This window comes from Tenrec ecaudatus, chromosome 4 (assembly GCF_050624435.1).
Source record: "Tenrec ecaudatus isolate mTenEca1 chromosome 4, mTenEca1.hap1, whole genome shotgun sequence".
NCBI lineage: Eukaryota > Metazoa > Chordata > Mammalia > Afrosoricida > Tenrecidae > Tenrec > Tenrec ecaudatus.
The window spans coordinates 178,274,176-178,297,680 of NC_134533.1; the positions used below are offsets into that span (position 1 = coordinate 178,274,176).

Sequence of the window (23,505 nt, forward strand, 5' to 3'; positions counted from 1 at the left end):
GGCTCTCCCGCCATGCGTCCTGGTTGGCGGCTGACACCGGGGTGTCACCGTGAGGCAGCCACAGGGTTCACATTTGCTTGGCTGCGAGGTATTGTCAGGTGCAGTCACCATAACTACCCCGGTGGCATACTGGGCTACGCGCGGGGCTGTTGGCTCAACAGTGTGACCCTGTGGGAGTGTCTCGGAAACCCACAGGGGCAGCCCACCCTGTCCTACAGGGTTGCACACCTGCCCCATCGGACTTCCCTGGCCATCAGCTTTGTGGACACGGATGACCAGCTTTGTCTGCTGCAGAGAGGCTGGGTGGGTTTGAACTGCCGGCCTTGTGGTTCACACTGGAGCACGTAACCCTCTGTCCCACCAGCACCCCTTCAGTTGAGAGTCAGTGCTCAGTGCTGGCTTGTTGAGCAAATGACTGAACCAGTACAGTTAGTTCCAGAACGTGATTACTTGCTTGGAAATGTACCATATTCCGTGGTGTGCCCCACATGAAGAGCATGCCCGGAAAACGAGGAAACAGTGGAAGGAACGGGGCCGGCTTGAGCAAAGGCTGGCCTTGGGAAGTCTTCGAAGGCCTTCGCGCGCAGCAGCCTTGGGTACACATAGCTTATACACGGTTATTTGTACAACCACCTGTAGGTGAGATTGTTAAGACTTTGAACTGTTATTGTCCCTTTGGGAGGAGGGCTAAGGGTTAAAAGCTGGGGGTGAGGGTTGTTTGTGTGGAAGATTTCATCAGATGTCTCCTCCAGGTAGTAAGCAATACAGAAGGGGGCTGATGAGTTCGAGGGAGAGGTGGACCACCAGTGTCTCGTGGGCTCACTAGGGGAGGTTCTGAGGGGCTTGGTTGGTGTCTGAGCCAGTGCAAGGGGCCGCTGAGCGAGATGAAAGAGTAAACCGTTCTTGTTAGGAAATGGATCGTGTTAAGTTGGGTGGACTGCCTTACATCACCCAGTTCATGGTGGTTTATCAGCCTTGTTATCTCATGTAGGTCAATTGGATCTCAAGGAATTTGGCCAGATGACAAACGATTTCAGATGGTTCCTCTATTGTTTTCTCATTTCCACAGTGTTTAGAATCCCAGTAGAGGGAAAGGCACCTTTTTCCTGGAATGTGAACTACATTTGGGGTTGTTTAATTTCAAATGACATTGTTGCGGTGGGCAGGGCAGCTGAAGGTCTGAATGATACACCGGCTCTGGCAGGCCAGTCATGCTTCGCTGATTACCTCTGGCATCCAGGGCTTGTAAATCGAGGTTGATGAAACCCCAAAATTGGTTCAAGAAGGGAATGTGTGAGGCTCCCTATTTGCACAATGCTTGGATCTTACTCTATTTACAAGGGACTTCAAAAAATTAGGGAAATTTTCTATTAATTTTCAACTCAGTTTTTCCATTATGTTTGTTGTTGTATTCTCACGTTGCTCAGAGAAGTTGTGTGTGAGTGTCGAGTATAATAAGCATTCAGTGAAATCTTGAACGGGTCCTCCCTGTCCCAGGGAACTTGGAAGAACAGCTTTACAGTTGCAGACGTCAGACCTCAGCCAGTGGAGTTATTGTCTTAATTGATAGCAACTTTCCTGGGTTTGAGTAAAGGAATCTTGGTGGGATGCTGTGGGATTAGCATTGGGCTGCTCACTGTAAGGTTGGCAGTTCAAATATGCCAGCCACTCTGGGAGGAAGAGGAGGTTGCCTGCTCCCGTGAAGACGTGCAGATACGGAAATGCTCTCTAGGGTCATCTAGCTGGCATCTGCTCAGTGGCAGGTAGTTTGGGAGTTTATGTATGTAGGCTGACAACCCAGGGAAAGTTCTGGCTCTTTATGTACCGTATATGCTCTAGTATAAGCCAACCCGAATATCAGCTGAGGCACCTAATTTTACCACAAAACAGCATTAAAAAAGTGCTGAAAAACTCGGCTTAGACACCAGCATATATGGTATACCTTATCCCCGAATGCATTTTCCAAACTAAACCCACGTGGCTTACTAATCAGGTGGAGTGGGGAGATGAACATCTTCCTTGGCTGGACATTGTTCTGAGGCCTGGTGGGGTCACAGATGAACTGCTCAACCTTCATTTTATGAGCAACGAAGCAGCCCCGCAGGATACACTGAAGTCAAAGTCGCACCCTGGGTTTCTGGCAAGCCTTATCAGGCAGTTTTGGAGAAATGCCAGAAAGGCTGAGCTAAAAATGGCCTTTCAGTCCTGTGGTTTCTGTTCCATAGCAAAGCATACCCACCAGCTTCTCATTAGCTGGCCAGTGTCCTGAGACTCATCTGATGTTCTGGTTTATTTATTAGCTCTGTGTGATGGAGAGAAAACTTCCAAATGAGTTGAGAGCCTTTCTTGAATGTCGTGTTCCTGAGTTATTAAAAGATCGCATTTGGGATATCGTATCTCCAGGTCTTTTGCTAATTTCCTGTGGTGTACAGCAGAGAGAACGGGTAGAATAGAAGCGTCTTTGAGGAAGTTGCTTTTATTCCACGCTCCCCTCACACGCACCCCCAACCACTCCTGATTATGAGTAAATTACCCACTGTTAGAGTCACTTTTAGTCTGTTTGTAGGTAGCTTGTGATGTGTGACGGTCCTACAGCACAGGACGGACGTCCACACAGAAAGCAGTCCCTGGTTAATTTTGATGACAGCGGACTAGTGGTTTGGGACTTGTCTCCACAGGCTGATGGATCCCAGGAGTTCTGGAGGACATAGATCTTGCATTGCTTGGGATCAGTTCTTGTCTGGGCCTAGGCTTTCTGGAAAACACTTCCATCGCTTACTCTGCCACACTTGAAAAACTGATTTTGGACCAGAATTCAGGAATGTGTTTTTTAGGACCCTGGACATTTAGAGATAATTTTGGGCTTCTGGGGGGCAAGTGCCATGGTGCATTCGTGAGCTTTCTTGGTGCTGTTGTGTAGTTTACCTTGTGGTTTAGGGCCTAGGGTTGCACACTTCTACTGTGCAGGGACAGAGAGTAAACGATTGAGGCTTTGTGGGCCATTCAGTCTTCTAATTAGAAACAAGGGTGTTCCCATGAAATTTTATTTTCAAGAACAGGTGGGAGGCTGTATTTGCCGATGGAACATGGTTTGACTGTTGGTTTTTTGGAAACGAGGGTAAAACAGATTTGGCTCTTGTTGGTGATAGAAGAATCCAGTCGTCAGACCGTGAACTTCTCAGTTAGGATTTAACATCCATGGTGGTGGAAAGGCAATGATCAAAGTGAAAGGTTTTCTTTCTTTTTTTGCAGGGGGTGGAGGGCTTGAGGGGTGGGGGGGGTCTCCCCTTGTATTCTGGGTTGACTAGAGAAACAAATCCAGTGACCCTCATGTATGTGTATGAAAGAGCTTTCTATCAGGGAGTGATTCTTTATCAAGGAAACATCACAGCCCAGTCCAACTGTGATAGTTTTATTTTTGTGTGTGTGGGACATGGCACCTGTAAGAAGATATGGTTGGAGGTTAGCTTGTCAATCAGGTTGTAGCTTATGACCTCTGAGATAAATGGCTCCCTGGAGGCAGGCCGGCCTCTCTCGCTGTTGGACAAGCCACACTAAGACCTGTGCGAGCCCCCGTGATGCGGTCACCGCCCTTGGATCACGCAACTCTGCACCCCCTGGCTCGCGATCCCCCTGCACTCTGCATCACTGCCTGTGGCTGCACGAGTCTGAAGAGGGATTTATGGACTAGTATCAGACTTAGAGATTTGATCTGGACTGGGCTGGAATGTTTGCTTGATAGACACTTATTTCTGGATAGAAAGCTCTCTCACACCTAGATGAGTGCCGTGGATTTATTTCTGTAGTCGACTCAACCTGGCCTAACGCACCAACTCAAGTCCATAAGTCCTACTCCACAAGGCATGGCCGTAAAGATGCGGTGGTTGTGTGGGGTGGAAAGTTCGGGTGTCACAAAACATGGCCTCCTCGACATTCTTCATAAGCACGTTAACCTCTGTCCTGCCCTCGCCCCTATGAAGTTGTATTTTTTCTGGATAGGAATTTCCAAAGATCCAAGGCTGGCAAGATTATTTAAGATAGGGCTGCTGTTGCTCACGGTATTTTGAAATTCTTCCTACTTTTGTCTCCCTCCCCCTCCTCCTGCATAATTTCCCTCAGAATAGGTTGTAAGCCACAGTAGGAGAAAATTCTTCCAGCTGTATTGCCTTACCTCGTCACTGACTACAAATGGGGCTAGCCAGTCAGCACGGCTCTCCTACCTTGGCCGCTCTGCCTTGCCCTCAGCTGTTTCCAGATCTCATATCTGCGCTCAGAGGAATGAGAGAAAGCTCTAAAGGCAGAGTTCTGCTTACAATGTAGCGGGTGTTCAGTGGGTCGCAATCTGAGAGGTTGGCAGTTCAAGACCATCAGCTGCTTCGTGGGAGAAAGAAGAGCTGCCTAATCCTGTAAAGACTTACAGTCTTGAAAACTTACGGGGCCCTATGGGGTCTCTGTGAGTTGGCATTGACTGGATGGCAGGGAGCATCTGAGGTTTGGATAAGGGTGGTGGGTGGTGGCTATAAGCCCGACACTTCTAAGGGCACAAACCTGATTTGTCTGGAAGGCAGTTATGCTCCCCACTGTAGCACCAATGCTGTTTATTTGGATGTGGAAGTTGTGGGAGGGAGAAAGAAAGAAGAGGACACACCTTTGTCATGAGGCTGCCCCAAGGCCACCAGATGGCTTGTGAGGCCCTCAAGGCATGCAGTGACTGCCAAGGCTATCTGACGTTTGCTTGAGAGACCTGAACTTTCAAGTGCTGTCCCTCTCCCTGACGTGAGGGGCGTCTGGTTTCTGCTTCTGGGAGACTGTACAGGTGCGATAGAGCCTGGCCACCAGCACTGTGGTCTCCTTACGTTACTTACCCTCCTCTGTCTGGCCTTCCTCGAATGTGGGAGCAGCCTTGTCCTAACCCAGCGAGATTTATTATCTGGGTGGTGGGATCAGAACTGTTTGGAGGGCGTGTTGGTCAGGAGGTTTCAGAGGGGGCTTTACAGCATTTCTGGGAGAACCAAGCTTGGATGCTAAGTGCCAGGAAACGGCCTAGCTTGGCGACATGTCCTGTCATTGACAGCTCTGACGGCCACCTCACTGCTGCCTGGTTGGCGAGCGCCAGAGCTAAAGGGACAACGTGAAGCATCTGCCGCAGCTGCTCCAAGAGATGACCTGGACCCACCACCATCTTGTCAGATCTCATCTCCCAGCGGCTACCGACTCCTTACGGTGCCCCTCTGTCTTTCACATCTCACAGGGGCTTGTCTGTTTGCAGGGATCTAGCTGCAAGGGAGTCAGTGGAGTGCGATTTTGCTTTATTTAGCTTTCTAGCCTTCGTAGGCTAGGAAGGCGAGTTAGAAAGCTGTCTGGTAGGCACTGTTTGTGACATGTGTGCACGGCTAAGCCCCCTGGCAGGTGGCTTCTGCTTGTCATGACAGGAGCAGAGAGAGGGGGCTGCTAGGAGAGTGGAGGTAGTAAGATCAATACCAATACCGGTGCTGTCGCCAGAGCAGGCTGTTCACTGTGAGGTGAATACCTGCCTTGGGTAGAAGTAGATGCCCATGCCCCTGTCCCCATCCTGCCGTTGGTGAGAGGAAAGAAGTGTGGCACTCACGGGGCCTCTTCTTAGGTAGCAGAACAGTGGGGAGGTGCAGGGACCAGTCTCTGTTGCTAGTTGGGCCTTGTATTTCCTGTGTGAGCTTGGGTAAGTTATTGCACCTTTCTGAGCTTCAGTCTGTTTATTTAGAAAACAGCGCTTTGCCCACCATATGGGGGTGGAGTGGTGGGGGGTGGTGAGCGTCACATCAGGTCCCATATGACTCTCGCATAGGCTTTTGATGAATGTGACGAGGTGCCTAATGTGACGAGGCTGCTGCTCTCCACTTCCCACCTTCCTCCCCCTTCTCCTTTTGTCTGAACAGTTCGCAGATACGTTCAGCCCCCTGCAGACAGTAGTGCATATGTTTTTTATTCATTCGCTTGCTCTTTCTGTCGACTCTGCGGGTACCTTCCGATTCCCCTTTCCCCCCGAAATTATGATGGCAAATCCCACGTACACAGGAAATGGAAGGAATTGTACAGGGAACACCTGGATTTTACAATGAGTGTCTTATCATTTGTCTCATCAAAGTTATCTATGCCTCACCCATCCAGCCTTTCATTTCCTTACACATTTCAAAGTCATTTGTATACACGGAGAGTTCACGTTCCTTTCAGTATCTCAGAAGGCATATTGTTAATTAAACTAAACCCAACCCCCTCGCCGAGTCCATTCTGTTTCACTGTGTCCTTGGATAGGGCTCCCAAGGCTGTAACTATTCCCCAAAGCAGATCGCTTCCTTTCTCCCTTGGCTGATGAGTTCGAATCTCTAACCTTGCAGTTAGCAAGCACTCCACATCTTAAGAGAGGAGAAAGCCTCGTGTTTCTCTCGAGGTGCGGCTGGTGGAATCGAACTGCAGGCCTTGCAGTTAGCTGCCCAATGTATAACGCCCTATGACACCAGGACTCCTGATCATTTAAACAAACAAGCAAACAGCAGCAACAACAAAAGCCGACTTCTGGTAGCTTAGTTACTAGAGTTCAGTAACTGTTTCATGTTTTCCTTTGGATAGGAGCTCGTGCAATGAAACGCACAAATCTGAAATGTGCATTTGTTGAGTTTTGACAACTGCGTACACTTGTGTTACCTACACTCTTACCGAAATATAGAATATCACCATCTCTCCAGGAAGTTCTCTCTGGTCCCTGCCCCTTCCGTCCCAGCAACAGAATTTCCTATCCATGGGACCACGCCGCAGACCCTTGCTTGCTTCTGGCTTCCTCCAGCTAGCGTGAGGTTTTGGAGATGCATCTCCGTCGCCCTGTCTGCTGGGAGTGTGTTCTTTTCTGGTGGGTGAGGAGGCTGGCTGTACCATTAGGCCTGACTGCAGCGAGATGGAAACATTCCCAGCTCCCCACGTGCAACCTAGAGGGCCTCTCCTCTTTAGGCTGCTGCTGTCAGTGCCCAGAGACTCCTGGCTAATGGCTGGGGTGGAAGGTGCTTATAGACCCTTTAGCTCCGTCCCCCTCCTGCCCTGTGCCACCTTGGACAGGATAGCCATTCTCGTGACCCCCGTTTTCCTAGCACTCGGGACCCGCCCAAGCGGGACTTCGAGGACAGGAGAAATGGGCCTTGGTAGCAACACCTCAGGCGGTTTTTGTTTGATGATTTAAAATAGGACACATTCAGCCTTATTATGGTCGGGGATTTGCTTGTGCCGAGAACATGCCAGAAATTTTAGGACCAGTTTGCTGCAGCAGCTGGAGCTGGGAAGAAGGCCCTGTTTAGCTTTTGTAGCGCAGATTCTGAAGCTGCTTAACTCTGTGATGGGGAAAAATCACCGCTATTCTCCTAGCTCCTGTTCCCAGTTCATTCCCCACTTCTCCTCCCCTTCTTCCTCCTCGCTCTCCCTGTTTCCCTGCCTGGCTTTTGCACATTCACATGCACACGCACATTTTGAACGAGTTTACGTGGAATGTCTTCTCTGCAAGTTTGTTGTGTTCCCGTTGGGTCAACTCCGAGCGACCTCCTGTGACAGGGTGGAACTGCCCCAGAGTGTTTTCTAGGCTGTGTGGAATCTTTCCAGGAGCAACTAGCCAGACCTTTCTCCCGCAGAGCTGCTGGGTGGATTCAACCTGCCAGCCTGTGGGTTTGCAGTCAAGTAGATGCTGACCTGTTTGTTACTGATTACAGAGATCTTTTTTGAAGGCGGTTCAGCTGTTTGAAGGGCAGAAGGAAGAGGGCCCAGGAAGAAAGGCCATGACTAGATAATGGCAATGCAGTGTCTTGGAAGAAGAACTGATGGTTTCACTTCTGGCTCCCTTGGCTAGCAAGGTGCTTGGCTTTCATTCCTCGCCTAAAACTGTGATTCTATCAAACCCAAGTCAAACCATTCTGCTGCAGAACGTCCCTCTGTAGATAGGGTTTCTGAGACTAAGAGCCGTCACAGGAGCAGGCAGCCTCACCTTCCTTCTGCAGAGCTCCCGGTGGGTCTGAACCTCCAACTTTGCAGCTAATGGCCCACGGTGTTCCCAGAGCTCCACCAAATCGACACCTAACTCCATGCGATCCAGTTGATACTGACTCTTGGCGGCCCTCCTGTGGGGTTCCCCGACGGTAACTTCACAGGAGTAGAAAGCCCTGTCTTTCTCCACAGAGCTGCTGGTGGATTTGAGCAGCTGAACCTGCGGATCGCAGCCCATCACATCATCCATCCCCCTTGCTCTACAGAGGGAGTTTGTTACGTCATACAACTGTGGGAGCCAAGTGTTGGCCTCAGAGAAACCCCACAGTTGGCATTCCTTCGGCACCGTCAGCACCTGCTCTTGCTCTGTGCCCAGGTTGTGGGATCTGTCGGCACACTAAAAGCATCTGCAAACGTGACTGCCTTGTCCCATCCGGGACCAGCTGAACCAGAAGTTTCACCTTTCTCTAGGCCAGTGGTTCTCAACCTTCCTCATGCCGCGACCCTTTCATACAGTTCCTCATGTGGTGGTGACTCCCCAAGCATAAAATAATTTTCGTTGCTATTTCATCACTGTCATTTTGTTACTATTATGAATTGGGCCTGTGAAAAGGTCATTTGACCCCCCCAAAGGGGTCGCGACCCACAGGTTGAGAACCGCTGCTCTAGGCAGTTCTCGTGGACAGATGCAGTTTGAAATCATGCACTAAGTACCTTACAGACCCATTTGGGGGCACATTTTAATCACCATATAATACAAGTAGATTTAGTGATGTAACAGCTTCCTAGTTTAGCTGACCAAATGGCTGCTGGAATCGGAAGTCCAGGGTAGGCCAGTCTGATTGCAAATGCCACGTGTCTCCCATTGCTGTTTCCCGCCTGGCCCTTCGTGCGCAGGATTTCCATAGCAGGAGTTGTCATTCTGATGTCCATGCCTTCATTGCCCCCAACAGGGATGGCGGGCAGGGTATTGTGGACAGGACCCTTGACCTCAAAGAGCGGAGTGGCTCGGGAAGAGGCCGTGAATGGGCCGGAAGTAGTGGCATGCTTCCTTCCTTTGTGGAGGGGCTGAGCTCGGTGTGGTAGGCCGGGTACTCATCCTGGAAGGGATGTTCCTACTTCAGATCCTGATGCGTGTGAGGGCGAGCATGGGCTCTGGGCAAGTGGGCAGGGAATGGAAGAAATCCCAACGCTGGAAATCAGAAAGAAGTATGAACTGATTTCTTTATGACCCAAGTTGATATTCTTCACGGAAGAAAAAAAGTCTGTGTCTACTGTGCATAAAATTCACGACTTCTCACTTCAAGCCTGGACTTTAAATTTGCATTTGTAAAAAATTTTTAAAGTGCTCGACACAGGTTTTCTATAAATTGCAAATTTCATTGAATTGAAAAGGATGAACAGTTTTTCTTGCTGTTGTTGAATATGATCATATGTCTGGAAGATGTGAATGGATTCAGAAATTTAGAGCTAAGAAATCCTAAGTACATAATGCCCATTTCTAACCACGTGCGTAAGACACAGATGCTGGAAGAGGGTAGAACTACCCCTGTGCGTTCTGAGACTGTAACGCTTTATGGGAGGAGAAAGCCCTGTATCTCCCCTTCAGAGAGGCTGATGGTTTTGAACTGTTGACCTTGTACTTAGCAGCCTGGTGTGTAATTACCATACTGCCAGGGCACCATAATGTGAATAATAAAGTTATTCTTGTAAGAAATCTTTTTAAGCAGTGAAGTCCCCAAGGAATCCCAAAAATAGACTTGGGGGGCAGGGCTTGGCAACTCATCAGGCTCGATCGGAAAACATTCATAAAGGTCAACAGACAGACCTGGAACGATATATAGGCTTTTCTTTTGTATCTTGTTTTTTTCATGTCTATCTATATAAGATCAGCAAGATAAACAATCCTGAGGACAAAACAACGAGACCGAAAGTTCCAGAGGGACATGAGAAAGGGGGAGGTGAGGGAAAGGAAGGGGGTAGCCAACAAATCCAGGGACAAGGGAACAACAAGTGATCTAAAATCGATGGCAAGGAGGGCATAGAATGCCTGGTGGGGCTTGATCAAGTGCAATGTAACCAAGAGGAATCATTGAAGTCTAAGTAAGTTTGAACATGATAGTGGGACAAGAGGAAAGTAAAGGGAAATACAGGAAAAAACTAGGAGGCAAAGGACATTTCTAGAGGTCTAAATACAGGCATAGACATATGTAAATATATTTATATATAATGATAGGGCATAGATCTATGTACACATATGTTAAATATTAAGGTAGCAGATGGACATTGGGCCTCTACTCAGGTACCTCCTCAATGCAAGAACACTTTATTCTAATCTGGCACTCTGTGATGCTTACCAGATTGCTAAAGACAAAATGGGTGCATAAGCAAATACGGTGAAGAAAGCTGCTGGTGCCCAACTATTAAAAGATATTGCATCTAGGGTCTTAAAGAGTTGAAGATAAGCAACAAAGCCCACATGGAAGAAGCACACCAGCTGTGTGATCATGAGTTGTCGACAGGATCAGGGATCAGCCATCAGAAGACCCCGAAAATAATTATATCAATGCAAATGAAGGCACGGAGTAGAGACCCAAAATCCATCTGTAGACAATTGGACATCCCCTCACAAAAGGGTCACAAGGAAGGGATGAGCCAGCCAGGGTGCAGTGTAGCACCAATGAAACATATAATTTTCCTCTTATTTTTTAATGCGCCCTTCCCCTCACTATCAAGACCCCAATTCTACCTTACAAATCTGGCTAGACCAGAACATGTACACTGGTACAGATAAGAGCTCTCTACACAGGGAATCCAGGACAGATAGACCCCTCAGGACCAATAACGAGAGTAGCGATGCCATGAGGTTAGGGGAAAGGTGGGGGAGGAAGGGGGAACCGATCACAATGATCAACATATAATTGCCCCCCCCCCCATGATGAACAATAGACACATGGGTGAAGGGAGACAGTGGATGGTGTAAGAGGTAAAAATAATAATTTATAAATTATCAAGGGTTCATGAGGGAAGGTGGGGGAGGGAGGAAAAAAATGAGTTGCTGATAGCAAGAGCTCAAGTAGAAAGAAAATATTTTGAAAAGGATGATGGCAACATATGTACAAATGTACTTGATACAGTGGATGTATAGAGTTTGATAAGAGCTGTAAGACCCCCCCCCAATAAAATGACTTAAAAAGAAATCTTTTAAATAGTACATAGTATGTCTAGAGATAACATTTAATTTGCTTTTTCAGTTTTACATATTAAAAAGAATATATGTAATTTTCTGCAACTTAAAAAAAAAACCCCAACAACACTTGGTATGGCTTCCACAATTTGTGTTCTTGTGCCTCCTGTGTCCTGTTCATTTTCAGGCTGCATCCCACACCGCTGTGCAGATATATCACCAGGTGGGTGATTCATCCTGGCAACGGACACGCTAGTTGCTCACCACGTTTGGCTCCGTGAACAGTACTGCTGCCATGTGCATGCTTCTTCATGTCCCCAGCTGTAAGAGTGGAATGAATTGTGAGGTTTTAGAGTTAGCCACACGCTCACTTTTATGGAATAAAGGCTGAGTTGTTTGCTAAAGTGGGTGCTTCAGTTTAATGCCTACGAGTACAGTCTCAGCGTTCCCGTCCTGCGTCTCCTCCAGCCTTTGCTCCTGTCAGACTGCTCATTTTGTCGGGCTGGGGGAGCCCTGGTGGCAGCTTCGTAGACTACATGTTGGGCTGCTAACTGCAAGGTCAGCTTTTCAATTCCACCAGCCACTTGGGAAGAAAGGAGGGTTTTTGCTCCTGTAAAGATTTACAGACTCAGAAGCCACAGGGGCAATTCTACCCTGTTCCATAAGGGTTGCTAGGAGCCGGAACCCATTCGCTGGCTGTGCTTCTAATTGGGATCTCATTAGTGTCTTAATTTGAGTGTTGGTGATAATTAGAAAGGTGATCTCATCATACGCAGAATGGGCACTCTTCTTTGGTGAAATGTCAGCTAGTGTCATTTTGCCCTGTTCCGTGTCTTTTTTCACTTTGGTTTGTGGATGTTCTTGTTATATTCTAGAGACTCACCTGCGGTTGCGCATCCGTGCAGCAAATCCGGTTCCTTGGTTTGTAGTCTGCCTTTTTATTTTATTGGTGATGCTTTGGAAATTAATCTTCACTCTTTTCATGATATAGCAACAGGCCGCCCACTGTGGATCGTTGCCCCACTCACTGACAGAAACACCCACCACTCAGGTCAGGGAAGTTCACGGAAAAATGCAGTGACAGGGTAATGGAATTTCCCCACCAAGTTTCTGAAGCCCTCTCCTATACCTAGTTATGAGTTTAGCTGCCTATCGTAAAGTCATCCTTTCGAAACTACCAGCCGTCCTGTAGAGAAAGATGAGGCTTTCTACTCCTGTAAACAGTTACAGTCTCGGAAACTCACGGGGACAGTTCTACCCTGTCCTGTAGGGTCGCTGCGAGTTGACATGGACTCAATGGCAGTGAGTTTGGAGGGCGTTTTTTTGTATACTGAAGATTTGCTATAGGTACCCACTTCGAAAAAAACTACTCGCTCTCAGATCTCTACTTCACTCCACATCCGAACTTGCAACTCCCAGCCCGGTTCTCAGCGAGCCAGTCCACACACACCTTCTGTTGAGAAGTTCTTAATTTTAGTGTGGTAACATTTCAATATTTTCTTTTATTGCTAGCTTGAGAGATATTTTCCTGCTGAAAGTTTTATAAGCTTATTTTTCTTATCTACATTCTTAACCCAGCTTGGGTTTTGCGTCTCTGATGTAAGATATGGATCCAGCATCCTTTTATGGTTCCTGCTACACACAGTGTTTTTAGGAGAATGCAGATCATCTAGCTTCCTACCCAGATCCAGGCTCATGAAAACACACATACACACACACACAGCAAACAAATGAAACCCTCTGCCATGGAGTCAATTCTGATTCACAGGGACCCTCCACAGGGTTTCTGAGACGGTCAATCTGAGCAGACAGCCTCAGCCTTTTTCTGCAGAGTGCTGACCTTGGGGTTAGCCATCCAGCACCAAACCCATCACTCCACCAAGACACCGCAGGCACCTGAAGGATGCTTCTTAAAGGCTGCTGTTACGTCGTGGGGACCCCTTGTGAAACAGCGAAACTACCTGGTCCTTTGGGACCACAGGTGTGCTTGCGTCCCTTGTGGTGGCCACTGTATTTCGGGTGTCTTCTAGCCCAGCGCTCTACTGGGCAACATTCTGTTTGGATCCACAGGATGTTGGGCAGTACGTCAGCTGACCCCTCTTCCCATGTTGTCTACTGTGGAAGCTCCTTGAAACGTGCCCGAGTTGTTCCGGCTGGAACTTAAAGCATCAGCAGTTTAGCCATGAAATCATTGTGGTTTGCTTTTTTGTTTTTAACTTTAAAAATATGGAAGGCTTCACGAATTGGCATGTCATCCTTGCGCAGGTGCCTTGCTAATCTTCTCTGCATCGTTCCAATTTCAGTCTAGGTGCTGCCGAGGCGAGCGCGCGTTGTGTGTTTTTTTCGGAGACAGTTGAAGGTTTTCATCGATAAGGAACCAATTTCAAAGGGCTGGCTTCTTCTCACTCTGACACCCTACCCTCCTGCCTCCTCTGCCCCCCTAGAGCTGTCAGAACCTTCATCTGGAATTTCATTTCACAGATAAATCGTCATGACCTATCTACTAAGTTTTGACCTAGCTTGTGATCCAAGGAGCCCTCGCTGCCCTGTGTGTTAGATGTTGAACTGTCCATCAGCCCCTGCACAGGACAGAGAGGAGGCTATATGCTCTTGGAAGGATTTGCAGTCCTGGAAGCCCTAGTCAGAATGTATGCAGTGGAAGTGGGTTTTTTTTTTATTGTCACACTAGATTTTATTGAGTTTCTAAGTTTCACACAATATATACTATTTTGATACCGTTTCAACTTCTGGCAGTGAGGTTCTCAGTACAAAATTCTAATACCACCAATAAGAAAATATTTCAAGTATTGTGCTGACTCCCAACTGGTCTTTCCTCATCCTGTACCTCACCACATTCCTCAAAGTCAAAAGAGAACTAAGGATTTTCTGATGTCATGCGCTCAGCTGCAAAGCTAACAAAAGGGAAGTGGGTTTGTTTTGATTTGGGTTTGGGCCGATGGTCTGAGAATTCTCCTGCTCTCTTACCAGACACTTCTCCCACCCCCCAAAGAATCAGATGGCCTTTCATTAAAGTTGATTTTGAAACTTGGGCTTGACTTATTCTTCAACTCACTGCCATAGATGTACCGTATAGACTCGAGTATAAGCCGGCTCGAATGTCAGCCGAGGCACCTAATTTTACCACAAAAGCTGCATAAAAAATGTGCTGGAAAACTCGGCTTATCCACGAGTATATACGGTACCTTCCAAACACATCAAGGTCAGGGCGAGGGGGCTCCTGCCGTGGTCTTGCCGGTTCCCCTTATGTTCCTGCCTAGCAGATACCTAGGAGCAGATTGTATGTGCTGTGTAGGAAGCTTGCTTTGGGGGCTTTTTCCAATTGCTCAGCCCAGCTTTAATGGGAAGCAGAGGCAGCAAAATTCTTCTTGGAAAATTAAAACTGCTTAGCAGCACTCCGGAGGCACATTGCGTACACGCCATGAAAACTGGAAAGTAAAACATGACACTTTATAAAGAGCATAAAAGGATCCATGTAACCTGGAGGAAAGTTGTCAGTGCCATGACCAAGGACGGAGGCCTGTTTATTGCTTCACTGTGGCCACGCAGGGTCACTCTGAGGCTCGTGGGCTCCTGGGCAGAGAAGGCTCCACCTGCAGGTTGCTGCTTTTCACCCGGAACAGTAAACCCATCATCTGGGAGGTGACAGCTTCAGTCTGGCCTGTACAATCCCACTCGATGCTCCGGGCTTCTCAGGAAGGCTTCGCCATCTGGGAGAGATGCCTTTGTTGACCTGCTGGCCCAATTGCAGTGAGGTAGAAGATGGGAAGATTCACAGCGAAGAATGACCCTCCCACTCCTGTGTGAGCGTATTGTGCTTGCGGACTTCTGGAATAGACTCCGTAGCAGAAGATCGATCTCCTTTCCCAGCCAGTGTACCCACCCACTCCTGTGTGAGCGTATTGTGCTTGCGGACTTCTGGAATAGACTCCGTAGCAGAAGATCGATCTCCTTTCCCAGCCAGTGTACCCAAGCCTTAGCTTCTGTAGGTGCCGGTTGCTAACAGCTCATACCTGTACCTGTACCTGTTGTGGGACCATGGCTGGAGAGGAGCCTCCTAACTGCACGTGACTTCCACTCTGCTTCCTGCCCATCCCCTGGCTCTGCTGCCACTGCCTCCCCAGCGTCTCCGGTGTTAGCACTCTCTCTGTTGTCTGGCCCAGGAGGTCCTTGGCTTAGGGATCTCGACCCCAAAGGACATGCGTCCCTCCTGTCACTTTTTTCTTGGCGGTCATAAGATCTCCATTGCCACCTCCAGGATGATGACTTTTAAGACTAGCGGAGTAGCAAAATGGACCGAAACCTCTTGTTAGAGTTCTGACGATTCGTTACATGGTCCCACTCCACAAGGGGGCCATGCACCTCGTTTACATTCTCAGCAAGCAGTCCAATCCCTCGGGTGGACCACAAGCACCTTTTTGTTTGTTTAATTTCACACGGTCAACTGGTGCCAGTCACAAAGACTGTGGTTAGGTCGGGCAAAGCACGGAATTCACTGTAGCACACCCATGGCCCACAAACTGGATCCAGGCTCTGTTCACATGGTGCCCCTTGCTTCAGTCCTGCCCCCACCTCAGCCTGGCAAGTTCACTGTCCTTGGATAAAGGCTTCCAATGTCGTCTGCTGAGGCCTCTTGTGCCATTCCCAGGCAGATACTGCTACCTCTGTACCTGCCCTGCCTGCCAGCAGGGCCTTTTTCACAGGTTGTCTTGCATCTGCCTCTGGTGGCTGAGGGAGTGTTGTACAAAGGCGGATAGTTCATGAACAAGAGACAGGAAGTGGACATTTGAAAAAACAAACACACTTGGTTGTGTGATGTCATGGATTGGAGATCCGCTGAAGTCCTGACTTGTTGCCTCTGTGAAGGGAACGCTTTGGAGATACGGAGTGTGCCGACGGGAACTGAGGTCACACAGGAGTCGGGTGGGTCATAATCTCAACCGAGACTCAGAAAGAAGGACAATGGCTGTATGATGCAGAGTTATGCTGCAGGGAAAGCCTGGGTGACCAGAACCGGAGAGGCGCTTCCCCGAGAGCCTTCGAAGAGGGCGGGATCCTACGGATTCTACCCTGAAGAATGTGAGACGATGCATTTCTGTTGCTCAGAGCTACCGCTCAGTCGTATTTTGTCACATTAGTGCCAGGAAGCGAATACAAGTGATTTCCACCTTTTTTGGTTGGTTTGTTATCAAAAAAGATAAAACTTTTGTATCTCTACTCCCAGCTTTAGGAGCGTTGGTGGTGCATGGGATGAACATCGAGCTGCTACCTTCAGTGTCAGCTGTTCAAACCCACCAGCTGCTCCGCAGGAGAAAGATGAGGGTGTGCTCCAGTAAAGGTCCCAGTCTAGGAAACCTGTATCTGGTGGCTGTGAATCAGGATCGACTGAAGGCAGTGAGCGTGGAGGGAGCTTTACTCTCAATTTTCAGTAGTTCGTTTAGTATCTGGCAAGGAGCCCTGGTGAGCTAAGGCTTATGCATTGGGCTGCTAACCTCCAGGTCGGCAGTTCGAAACCACTAGATGCTTCTCAGGAGAAAGATGAAGCTGAGCCCTCCCATAAAGAGTTTGAGTCACAGAAATCCGCAGGGGCCGTTCTGCCCTCACCTAGAGCGTCATATAAATTGGCATCACCTTGATGGCGGTGGGTTTGGTTTTATTTCTCTTTTAGTATCAATTGTGTTAGATACCTACTAACAAAAGGCATTGTGTGTCCGCTTATGCTTGTAAGTAATTTGCATGTCCTTAGTCCCAGCAGCATCTGCAGACATTTGAAAAGTAGCCGTATTTGTGTGCATGACACTGTTCATGTTAGAACAGGGGTCATGGCAGCTGATGTTTTACAGGGCTCAGGCCATCCCACGGACACTAGGTGTCAGACAAACGGGCGCTGACCTCTGTCTCACCGTCGTGCCAATCTGGAGAGGTGGGGCTGTGGGGACCTAGGAAGACCACGCATTTGACAGGGCGCTGCTTCTGGGCTCTGCCTGCCGTTGCCGTGTGGGGCGATGAATACAGCCCAGCTTGGACACAGATGTGGATTTTTATAAGGTGCTGCTTTGTAAAACAACTTACTGAAATCCATATGGATAATCTTTTTTTTAATCTGCCTGAATTTTTATAGATCATCTCATTTTTTAAAATTCCAGTTCACACACATTTTATTGTAGTTAAAAAATAAAATTGGCCATTTTAAGCATTTTAAACTGTGTGATTAAATCATGTTAATTATATTCATAATGTTATGTAACCTACATTATTTTTGATTTTCAAAAATTTTCCATCAGTCCCCAAAGAACCTCTGTACCTATTAAGCAATTGTTCCTCAGTTCCTCCTTCCAGCCTCTGCTAGCTTTTATTTAAAAAAAAAAATTTTTTTACTAGGGCCTCATACAACTCTTATCACAGTTTATACATATATCAGTTGTGTAAAGCACATTTGTATATTCATTGCCCTCATAATTCTCAAAACATTTGGTCTCTACTTAAGCCTTTTGTTTTATTTTTTTCATTTAAAAAATTTATGATTTAAAACTTTAGAGTAAATTGTTTTTCCATTCAACAATTCATACATTGATTGCAGTCCCCAAGATATACCAGCCTTCTTTCTTCCCACTTCCGCCCTCCCTGTGCCTCTGATAGCTTTAAATCTACTTTCTCTCTCTCTGCATTTGCCCGTTTTAAATTTTTCTTAAAAATTGCTCTTAGGGGCCATCAAGCCGCCTCACACCCCTAACACCCCTATGCACAGAGAAGCAAAACACTGCTTCCCAAAGCCTGACAGCCCTCGGAAGGGCAGTTCTACTCTGCTTGCCTGGGGCCACTAGAAGTCTGAATTGACAAGATAACTGTGTGTAGTAGAATTTTATCGTGGTTTTAATTTGCATTTGCCTGGGGGAACCCTGGTGGCATAGTGGTAACATATTGGGCTGCTATCCACAAGGTTGGCAGTTCAAAACCACCAGCTGCTCTCTGACCGAGAAAGATGAGGCTTTCTACTCCCATAAAGCGTTCCCACAGGATCAGGTTTATTCTGTCCTCTAGTGTCAATAGCAACTTGATGGCAGTGAGTTCTACGGATTAATGGTCTTGAACGTGTGGCTGTGGGCTCCTTGTGTATCTTCTTCAGAGAAATGTCCATTCAAGTCCTTGTCTATTTTATTCCATTCTTTCACTTATTTATAGTGAAAGTATATGCAATGAAACAGATACGAATTCAGCAATTTCAACATGTACCGCATGTACATGGACCAGTGACATCGGTTGCAGGTTTTAAGTAATGTCACCTTTCCCAGGTATCTCACCACCATTGACATCACAGAGGACCGACTCCTGAGCGTCTCCTCCAGTCCTTCAAGTTGCTGTTAGCCCTCGATTCCCACGCAGATCACTCTGTAAAAGGATGCCACCCTCCAGTGGAGTGGTCTTTACTACTTGAGCCTGCTGTTGTTTGGTGTAAGTGTTAGGTTCCTGGATTAGGGTACCTTGCTTCTTCCTTCACGGGCTGAAGGAATTCACGTGGCAGAAGCACGTTTGTAATCCAAGTGACTTTTAGGAGGAAAAGGGACGTTTCAGGTTTTACAGTCTCAAAAAGCACACGCTCTTTCAGGAAAGCATGCAAGGCTGCGTGGGAACCATGCCAGGGCTCACGGCTGAACGCAAAAAATCGTGCGGGAAGAATACAGGAACAGGAGTACCAAACCATGCTTGTGGGACCAGGACAGCCCAGGGGCCAAGAGAGGCCTGAGGGCACGTGTGTGCACCCCTGTGCTGAGAGCTGAGAGATCCCCCCTCCCTCCACCTGTCAAGCACTCCTTGAAAGAGAGGGGAAATCAAAGAGGCTTGGGCTTCCCGTGGCAGCCTTTTACCCCTACTGGCTGGGGAGGGGTGGTCAGACCCTTTCCTGGTTACCTCCCATAAGGAGCTCTTGTGCAGTAGGGTCAGCATTGGGCTGCCAGTCACAGGGTCAGCAGTTAAAATCTCTCTTCACTCCGAAGGAGGAGCATGAAGCTGCCTGCTCAGTACAGAGTTTACAGTCCTGGGGACCCTTGGTAGGGTTGCTGTGCTTTGGAATCCATCAAAGGAGACTTTTTGTTTGTATGATTTGTTGTAAATGTGAGTGAAGAGGATGGTTTTGGCTTATGATGTTTAAAGTTTAAAGGCTTCCTGTGGGCAACGGTGTCGGGGCATCATCCAGCCTCAATAGCTCCACAAAGTTTAGTCTGTGAAAATTTGAAATTCTGCTTCTTGTTTTCTCTCCTTTTGATCAGAACTGTTTTATAGAATCTTCGCTCAGAATATTACAAAGGTTAGGCAGGCACCACCCAGTTCTAGTCTCGCAGCAGAGGCGGCAGCTTGTTCATGGAAGCAAGCAAAGTAACAGAGAAGTAGGAGACTCAGAAACAGGACCCAGAAAGAGGAACTGGGTTGTGTGTCTGCTTGTAAACAAACAAACAAACAAACAAACAAACAAACAAACAAACAAATGTACAAAAGAAAACACGCTGCATCCTATCTGCTGACTGCCACTTTCAGACTCTGGTCTGGATGGACATGTCTGTAGCGATGCTGTGGATCCTGGGGACTGGAGAGCTGAGGTTGGGAGCCCCAGTTTTGGACCAGAAGGGCTGGCGGTGAGAATTTGGCTGATTGATCTATTGGACTGATTGTAGAGAAATCCTTCTTCCCCTAGAGGCTCTGAATCCTCTGTGATTATGGCCTGATTTTTCTTTTTGTGGGAAGCAATCAAATTGGCCAACACATGTGCTGGTATTTTAAGCTGTTAATGTTTAAACGTGTTTGTTGGTAAAGTTGTAGAACGTGGGCCCACCCTTCTCCTCACGTCTCAATATGAGGCCTTTCTTGAGGACATGTGCTCAAGACACGAGAATTTCCCCGCAGTCTACTTAAACTTGGGTGAGCAAGGTAATGGGGATATTAGGGAGTGGGGGGCACCCTTCAGGAAGGTGAGGTTTATTTAAAGATTTCTGTCCCTATGCCTACACATGACTTCAGCAAATGTGGACTGTCATCTAAAAAGTTGACTTTTTCTCTGCTTTAAAAAAAATGTTATTAAAATATCATTTTATTGGGGGTCTTACAGCTTTTCTAACATTCCATGCATCAATGGTATCAAGCATGTTTGTACATATGTTGCCATCATTTTCTAAACATTTACTTTCTATTGAGCCCTTGGTATCAGCTCTTTTTTCCCTCCCTCCCCATCCCACCCTTGTGACCCCTTGAAAAATGGTAATTATTTGCTTATCTTACACTGACGCTGTCTCCCTTCTCCCATGGTTTCTGTTGTTATCTCCCTGGAGAGGTGTGTTCGGTTATGTGTCGATCATTGTGATCGGATCCCCTTCCCTTCCCTCCTCTTCCCACCTTACCCGTGCCATTCTGGCATCGCTTTCTCATTCCTGTGCTTGGATTCCAAGTGTTGTGAGCTCTTAACTCTTTTATCTGTACCTGTGCACGTGCTCCGGTCTAACCCACAGTGAAAGGCAGGACTGGGGTCATGATAGTGGGGGTGAGAAGCCTCAAAGAAACAGAGGAATATTGTGTGTTTCAACGGTGCTAGACTGCACCCTGGCTGACTCATCCCTTCTTTGTGACCCTTTTGTGAGGGGATGTCCCAGTGTCTACAGATGGGTTTTGGGTCTCTGTTCCAACCCCTTTCATTCTCAACAATATGATTTTTTGTTTGTTTTGGGTCTTCTGATGCCTGTTATCCCATTTCGATGACACCTCATGATCTCACAGGCTGGTGTGCTTCTTCCATGTGGGCGTGTTGCTTCTCTACTAGATGGCCACTTGTTTAACTTTTAGCCTTTAAGACCCCAGACGCTGTATCTTTTATAGTCAGGCACCATCAGCTTTCTTTACCACATTTGCTTATACACCCATTTTGTCCTCAGTGATTATGTTGGGAGGGTGAGCATCACAGAATGCCACTTTGTTTGTAAAAAGACTAGACTTTTTCATAGGTGTCTAGCATCATCGGGCCTGATCACACTCTTCAGTACAAAGGAAACTGGTACCCACAGAGATTTGGTGACTTTCCTTTTAAAAAATATTATTTTGTAATTATAAAATCAATTTATTACTTAATAAAAGGCTGCTTAACATCACTAATAGGATACAAAATGGTATGGCTTTTATGGAAGCCAAATGTTTCTTTATTAGCAGCCTTAAGAATGTCTTTAGTGACTCAACTTGTAGCAGTATGTTCTGAGACAGTGATCAGAGAAATACACAAGAGATAATGTATGAAGATGTTTGTTACTGTGTTATTTATGATTCTGAAAAATAGGCAACAACCTACCTAGATAGGGAATGGTTAATAAGGTGATGCTGTAGTCACTTGCTGAAAGATGCTTCAGATGAGAGTTCTAATGAACATTTAGGGACAGTGGAATTAATATTCTTGATATGGTGCTGAGTGAAAAAGACAGGTTGCAGTTAGATATACGTGTGTCTGTCTCTGTGCATGCATTTAACTGGACAGTAAGCTTTTAAGGAGACATTCTGAAGTATTAACAGTGTATTTGGGGGAGGGTGTAATTAAATTTCAGTATCTATAACAAACAGGAGAAAAACTGAGTTTGTTTTTGTTTTGTCTTTTAAATGATTGAATGTCTAATGTAAAAGACCATGTGTCTTAGCCATTGGGCTTATTTGCATACTTGATTGCACTGAATGGCACTAGCCATTGCATTTTATGGTCAATTTATTTTCAGTTTAAAATTGTTCACTTTTATCCCTACCAATACTCATCAATATATAAGGGGGCTTCAAAAAGCTTGACGACAAATTCCATCATTTTTCTGTTTGACTTTTTCACAAACCTTTTGAAGACCCTTGTGTTAGTCCCGGTAGATTAGAGAAACAAATCCAGAGACAGTCATATGTATAAGAGAGAACTTTATATCAAAGAGCAATTGTACATTAAGAAAATATCCCAGCCCAGTCCAGATCAAGTCCATAAGTCTGAAATCACCCCATATGTCAATACTAGTCCATAAATTCCTCTTTAGACTCACGCAGCACATGCAATGATGCTGAATGCAGGGAGAGTGGGTGCAAAGTCTTGTGATCCAGTGGTGATGGAAGTATCTAAGCACGATGTGGGTCTCCACATGGCTCCTCCAATTCCAGGGCTCTGGCTGCATCTGGGTAGCTCCAAATGGCTTGTCAGAAGGCAGAGGAAGCAGAGAGAGTTGAAGCAGAGAGTGTATCAGCTCTCCAGTGAGCTTTTTACCTCCTTCGCACCTCCTAATGAGGTCATCAAGCTGTGACCTGATTGACAGGCTAGACTCCACCCCTATAACATATTTAACAAGTTGACATGAACTTACGTAACTACCACACTCCCTGGTATAAAAGTTTTGTGTTGGAGGTTTTAGACGTTGGGTTCAGGTGTTAATGAGGCACCCTAAGGTGGGCCAACCTTGACCCATGGAGACCCTCGGTGGATCAGAGTAGAGCTGTGCTCCGCAGGGTTGTCCGTGGCTAATTTTTTTTTAGATCTACAGGCCTTTCTTCTGAGGTCTCTCTGGATAAACTTGAACTTCCAATCTTTCAGTTAGGAGCTGAACAGGTTAACTCTGTGCACCGTCAGGAACTCCAGTGAAACATCTAGGTATGTTAGCTGCCTAGTGCTGCTGGGCCAGAGGTACCACACATGGTTGCTTTGAGCCAACAAATGCATTTTTTCACAGAGAAGGAGACTAGAAATCTGGCATGAGGGCACCGGTTCTAGGGGCAAACTTTCTCCGTCTCTGGACTCTGGAAGAATGCCCTGGTCTCTTCTGAGCTTCATACGATTGCTATCACCCTTTTCCATCTCTGGCTTGTCTAATCTCTTTCCGATCTCAGAAGAGGTTGATGCAAGACTACCCTGGCCTCATTAACATAACAAGGACAATGTGTGGTAGTTGGATGATTTTATGTCAACTGTACACTCATGGCTGGGGGTCCAGTCAAGCCTGTCAATCAGTGTTGCTGATGACATCCCCTTGGGGGTGTGGCCTTCTCTAGATGAGTGAAGGATATTGGGAACTGCTTTCCCTCTGATCTTCCAACTCCCTGCCTGCTGGAACTTTGCCTGCCTTGAAGGGTTGGCTCCAGGTGGGCTACCGGACCCTGAGAGCTGCAGGTGCCCTGCCGTGCTCCCATTGACCTTGGATCCACATGACTGCACCCACTGGCCTGTGATCTTCCTGCTTTTCTGTGTCACCAGCATGTGAAGAGGGATCTATGGACTAGCACCAGACTTAGAAACTTGAGTTGGACTGGGCTGG

At 47.1% G+C, this 23,505-nt stretch overlaps 1 protein-coding gene and 1 non-coding gene across 3 annotated transcripts in view; one reads left to right on the plus strand and one right to left on the minus strand.

The window, feature by feature from the left end:
• Positions 1-23,505, plus strand: part of OSBPL10 (oxysterol binding protein like 10) — a 338,082-nt gene that overhangs the window by 25,726 nt on the left and 288,851 nt on the right. The gene's annotated exons all lie outside the window — the stretch shown is intronic.
• On the minus strand, positions 13,406-13,512 carry LOC142447496 (U6 spliceosomal RNA). The gene has a single exon (XR_012784194.1). It is a non-coding gene; the product is annotated as a U6 spliceosomal RNA (small nuclear RNA).